Source organism: Cupressus sempervirens, chromosome 7, assembly GCF_028749045.1.
Source record: "Cupressus sempervirens isolate cs-2001-9-10 chromosome 7, ASM2874904v1, whole genome shotgun sequence".
Classification (NCBI taxonomy): Eukaryota; Viridiplantae; Streptophyta; class Pinopsida; order Cupressales; family Cupressaceae; genus Cupressus; species Cupressus sempervirens.
In genome coordinates, this window is record NC_143124.1 from 661,376,477 (window position 1) to 661,383,059 (window position 6,583).

A 6,583-nucleotide genomic window follows, 5' to 3' on the forward strand; every position below is an offset into this window, starting at 1 on the left:
ATTACACAAATAAATAAATGTTTTTATTATAAAAAGTGAGAAACTACAATCTTGATTCATATACGCTAGTTTAAACAATACTTTAAAAACAAAAGTAAAAAAGTAGGCACCCACAATTAAGATGACAACATTTAACAACCTAATTGCAAAACAAAACAAAGAAGAGGGAAAAAGAAACAAACCAGCACAAAAATAACTGAAGTAGAGAATTCCCACCTTCCTCACAGATGTTTTATGCTGTTCAAAGTGCTCCAAATTAGCCGTCAGACTAACCCTTTCATTTGCCACATATCCCGAGTCTCCAACTTTGCAGATCAACGGTCAATCAACTTCTTTCAAGGATTCTAAAGATTAATCCTCAGTACAAAACACCATGAAAGAGGCTATTGCCTCTGTATTATTACACGGGTGGCATGTGTTCAAGCGTAAGCTCTTAAATAGAATTTCTGTTTTGTGTGTTTAGGACTCATTCTTCGATAAACTACTTTTATATATATTCTACTTTTATTTCTTTTCAATTTGAAAGAATGATATTTTCAACAATGGCGAAAGGTAAAATATATTAAATTATACATTTGTAGTTAAATCAATTGAATACAATTGGTGAAGAATCAAGCTATGATTATATGAAACAATAATAATAAAGTCATCCCTCAAAGGCCAATCCTTAAGAGAGGCATGTTCAAGCCAAGTTTGACACATTCCAGCCATCCACCTCGATTGAATACCCCATAGACATGTTTGGGCCAAGTCTTGACACATTCCCAGCTGACTGAGGGTGACCTGATATAGATGTATGCTTGCTTGAAGCTGTATAAATCCGCTAAGTTAAATAATCCAACCTGTTTCTATTGAAATTTAATTTAAGACCAAAAATTTAATACCAAATTATACAAGGATTAGGAGGTGAGCAAGGAAGAAAATTTCCTCAAGAGTGATGTGCAGGCTCTCGTCTCTGAGAGAAATCAGGAGGCGTCAACACGGGGATTCCATTCAAATTCTTCGGGAAATCAATAGTTTCCGGATGTGGGTTTCCCTGCTCAGCCAGCAGATCCCGGGGAGGAACAGCGTACACACCAGAAAAGCAAGCATCGCAGAAAGATGGGGCGTCTTCGCCGAGCATACCTCGCAGGCTCGTCAATGGCAGAAAGGCCAGAGAATCCGCTCCTATAAACTTGCGGGTCTCTTCAATACTCAGCCTGTGCGATATCAACTCCTCTGTGCTCGGAGTATCCACACCATAATAGCAAGAACCGATAATGGGCGGGCTGGCAATCCTCATATGCACTTCCTTTGCCCCTGCATCCTTAATTAACCTCACAATCTTCGACGAAGTGGTGCCTCTAACAATGGAGTCGTCTACTACGACAACTCTCTTGCCCTCCAGCACGCCCCTGACTGGCGCAAGCTTGAGCTTCACGCCGAAATCGCGGATCTTCTGCGAGGGTTCGATGAAAGTCCTGCCCACATAGTGCGATCTGATGAGACCCTGCTGAAACGGCCGCTTTGCCTGGGCGGCATAACCCAGGGCAGCAACAACGCCCGAATCCGGTACGGCGATCACAACATCACAATCTGCGGGAGCTACTTCGGCCAGAATTTGGCCGAATTTGTACCTGGATTCATATACAGATCGCCCAAAGACGATCGAACTGGGGAGGGAGAAGTAAATGTGTTCAAAAATGCATGCTTTCTGCTTCTTGTGCGGCAAAAGGCAGAGACTGCTGATTCCATCTGCATCAACGACGATTACCTCACCTGGATTCACTTCCCTTTCGTATTTCGCCTCGATCAGATCTAGAGCACAGGTCTCAGAGGCGAAAACAACGGCTCCATTGCTGCGCCGCCCCATGACAAGGGGTCGAAACCCGTGGGGGTCACGAACTGCTACGAGCTTGTCCTCCGTGAGAAACACCAGCGAATAAGCCCCTTCCAGCCGCTCGCATGCGTCCACGAGCCTGGAAATGAAGGGCCTGGCAGTAGAAGTGGCGATGAGGTGAAGAACAACCTCTGTGTCCGAAGAAGTGTTGAAGATGGAACCCTTATCCTCCAGCGCCGCACGAAGAAGCTTGTAATTCACCAGATTTCCATTGTGCGCCACCGCAACCGATCCGAACCTGTATCCCGCCACAAAAGGCTGGACATTCCTCGCCTCCGATGCCCCAGCGGTCGCGTATCTCACATGACCGATGGCTGAATTCCCCAGCAGCTCACTTAGCTTCGTTTCGTTGAAGACCTCAGAAACAAGCCCTAATCCAGTTACCCCCTTCAGAGTCCCTTCATGAGCGGCCACAATCCCTGCTCCTTCCTGCCCCCTGTGCTGCAGAGCATGCAATGCGAGGTAACTCAGCCGACTCGCCTCTTCGTCTCCGAAAATCCCTACCACGCCGCATTCTTCCCTCAGAACGTCATCATCATCTTCTTCTCGTTGCCGGCGCATCTCTACAGCATTCAACATAGGATTTCTTGAATCTTCTGCAAGGCTTGTGCAATCCAAAACTTCCGGAACAACAGGACCGCCAGAATTTGCTCCTGCTCCGGCTACAATAGCCGAAAACAGCCGATTCTTCTTGTTACCCCATAAATTGCAGACAATATCTGATTTACAGACACTAACAGAATGAACTTTACTGCTCTTCATCGGGATTCTTCCGGCTGGCAAAACAGACAGCCCTCCGGCCTGCAAAGCGGCGGCGGCCTCCATTTTGACTACTCGCGAATACTCAATCCCAAATTCCTCGAAATACAGGTTACCGAATTTCTCTCCGCCAATAACCTACCCTAAAAAATCCAATTCTACACAATCTCTAATACAGATAAATACTCAATCTCAACTTGCAGGAAAAGGATTGCTTTCTGTCAAAACTCTACCCTGCCCGACCAAATTTTTTTCAAAGCTCAAAGCAAATTCAAGGAATTTTCTTAACCCTGAGATGACTGATACCCTAAGCAAGGCACAAATGGCGCAAAGAATTTATAGGTGATGAATATGCCCTGTAGTCCACAAAAGCGGACGGGGGATAAAAAGACTACCGTAGACCAACATTTCCCGTAAATTCCCAAAATCAGATTACCTGAAAAACTGTAGCCAAGTAAGGAGAATCCGCCTACTTGCAACAACGCCGTCCACAGCTGTGCGGAATCTTTATCGCTCCAAAACGAGAATTCTCTTGAATACAGTTGAATGTTCTAGTCACCTCAAATCTGGATTCTCTACTCTTGGTAACAATTTGCCCTGGTCCCTCCGCCGGGCCCCCGACATGTGAGGGAAGATTCCTGCTCTTCTTTTCGTAGGGTTTTCAACGTTGAATTTAGGGTTTCTGACCTCTCGCGCGCGAGGGTTTTGAATTTTCTCCTTGTGGTTAGGGTTTCGTGTGAAATTCAAGTGGAAAGTGTGAGATTATACCCTAATTTGCACTGACACGTTGCAAGGCTCTTTTAGTGTGATGATGTAAGAGTGGGTACATTCATTGCAATCTTGTATTGCTTTGCAAATTGAATTTTGTGATCTGATACCTAACAATACGTTAATTCCACCGTCGTTTTGCTTTGCAAGTTGTAATTTGTGATCTCATATCTAGAACCTTGACATTAAATAGGTCAACATTGTAGCTCTCCTTCCCAACAAGTTCTGGAATTTTCCTAATATTTGAGTTTTCTATTGATTGGGTTTTAATCTTTCAAATGTTATAGTATTTTTATCATAAGTAGTATTTGATTCTTTGTTTATTTGTTTGGTTATGTACAAATTTATGTTTGACATTATTTTTCAGTATTATATTTATATTCACTTTCATTTTTTGTCATTTACAATGATCTTTAAAAAAAAAATTATGATATTAGTATGAAATATTTTTGGATTTGATGAGGAATGATCTCACTATGCAAGAATAAATCTTAAGTCTACATTTTAAGATTTGTATCTTCAATTATTAGTTATTGTGACCTCACTTAGTACACATTTGTCTAATATGTTGTTACATCATAATATTTAAACAAATTCAATGTGTCATTATTCCACATCCAATCGTAGGGGAGATTTAAAAAATCATTAAATAATCTTGTATTCCCTAAAGGACAAAAAGTAATCATTTGTATATTAGTGAATGTTGTCTTGAAATAATCATTAATACCAACTTCTATTTCCTATATAATCTACCTTCAATTTCTCATTGAAGTTCAAAGTTTGTTGATTTCAAGAAAAAAAAGCGGCATATTATACCCCCTTTTGGTCCCCTCATCTTTGTGCATATACCCATCATGAAATACAAAATCTTGGGTAACAGATATTGTAGTTTTTAACAATGCTTGATGGAGAGAGAAAGATGATTTGAAGAGAACTACATGTTTGAATGAATGTAGATGGATGCTTGTAATATGACCTTCTTCTTTGACACAAGACTCCTTTACTTGACCTTGGATGCTTGTAATATGATCTTCTTCTTTGATACAAGACGCCTTTTGCTTAACCTTTAATGAGGGAAATAAGTTTGTGTTGGCAAATGTATGTCATGGAGTCATATAGGTGTTGTCATTAATGGTAACATATATCACTCTAGTATGGGCACTAGTCTTGATGACATGTTTTGTTGAGTCAATTGTGTGAAAAATGTCCAAGTACAGGAAGGCTACACATAATACAGTCAGACAATTTTGGTTGGTGATGACAAAAGGAATGATCAAATGACTTTATAATTACAAGGATATGATGCATATGATGTATATAGCCTACTATTGTGATCTCTAATTTTGGTACATGGATTGCAACATAAGTTTAAATCATGAAGTGGCACAAGTCTAGGAAGGCAACGATACAAAGCAATTTTGGAAATCGAGATAATTGGCGTAGTGACTTGGTATTGAAGGGACTACATACAATGTCTTAACACTTAGATAATTTATCTTTATTTTGTATTTTGATATTAGGATAACACATTTAGTTGTCTTAATTGGGTCGATAGAAATAATTGAATTGCATTGGTATAAAGGAATGTATTTTGGGATACAATGATATAGATGTTTTAATGTAACATTGTGGTGTGTGATCTTAATGTTGGATATTAGAACCAAGCATATGTGAGCTTTCATTGGAACTGATCATGTATTGTGTAGTGCCTACCCTAGTTTACATTTTTGCTATCATTGTTTAACTCTTTTAGGCCAGTGTTATGTTTAATGATTACTACTATTGTTTTGAGATTATCAGATATTGTTTCACATTCAGTTTAGTATATGATGAGATTACTTGGTACTTTATATTTCATGTATGCATGATGATTATTTAGTGATTTCAGTTATTGATGATGATTATCATATGTGTTTTCTTATGGATACTTACCCCATACTACATGTGTATGGTGTGCGTGTTTGTTTTCTTTATGTATGGTGTTTCTGATGTGATTAAGGAAGGGAGTCGTAGTCACCTGCTAGTCGAGATCTACACGATGCACCACTTCCTGCCATTGCTTGTTTAGCTTAGAATATTGTATTTGTACATGCATGGATTTTATGCAAGTTGCAGGTACCGGGTATCGACTTCCCTGAATTGTCAGGATGAGTGTACCCTATCACATTATCTCAATGGTAAGAGAGGGGAGATAAATTTTTAAGTCCAAATCCTAAACCTTTAAGCCATTTGTCCTAATAAGTATCTGAGTTGAGTACCCTCTAAATGCGTTGAATGACATTAATTTGTGATTATAACCCTTTTGTTTGATCTAGTATGTGTTTTGCTATGATGGGTTTCGTATTTTTTATTTTTATGAGTCCTTGGTGTATTTTCTATTAATTAAGTCTAATTAAAAGATTAATTAATGATTTAATTTAGTGGAATATTATAATGAGATTTTAATGTTTAATTATATTTAATTAATTAAAGAATTAATTAAATAAAAAGAATTAAATTTGTAGATAAAAGTTATAAGAATAAATTTAGAACGTGATAACATTTATTTAATTTAATAATAATATATTTAGAGTTCATTTTTAAATAAACTGCTAAATATTATTAATATTTAAGTTAATAAATGTTTTATCAAATTAAGTTCGAAAATAAATTTAGAAGTGGAAAAGAAATTAATTAATTAAGTTTTATGTTCGCATGATGCATGCATGAGATTAAAATATGAGAAATTAATAAAGATATTTTAATTGCATAAAGTGCGCATGGGTTTTAATTTAATAAATTAATTAAAAGCAAGTCAAATGAAAATTAAATAAAGTTATTTAATAATTCATAAACATGCATGAAAAATATTATGGCAAGATAAAGAAAGATTAATAAAAGTTAATTTGGAGTTCGAGTCTTGTGAGCACGGAGTTCTCCCTGGTGCATGCAGAATTAGTGCCCCAATTTAATGAGAGAACTCTTTATCACAATGGAAAGGGTTCATTTTGAGGGGAGATTGGGACGCGAATTTTTGGGGAGCAGAAATAGGAAGGAAATTTTGGAAAGGAATTTCTAGGAAAGTTTCAAAGAGAGATTTTTAGAAGCGAATTCTCTCATAATCTTTGGGTGGTTGTGTATTAGCATCAGGCTCATGTAGGGTCTTGTGTTTTTTATCAGTAAATGAATTATGTAATT

At 38.0% G+C, this 6,583-nt stretch overlaps 1 pseudogene across 1 annotated transcript; it reads right to left on the reverse strand.

Annotated features, from left to right (window-relative positions):
* Positions 1 to 533: 533 nt before the first annotated feature.
* On the reverse strand, positions 534 to 3,359 carry LOC149548395 (amidophosphoribosyltransferase, chloroplastic pseudogene; annotated as a pseudogene). The gene has a single exon (XR_016354021.1). The product of XR_016354021.1 is annotated as an amidophosphoribosyltransferase, chloroplastic pseudogene (transcript).
* Positions 3,360 to 6,583: the final 3,224 nt, after the last annotated feature.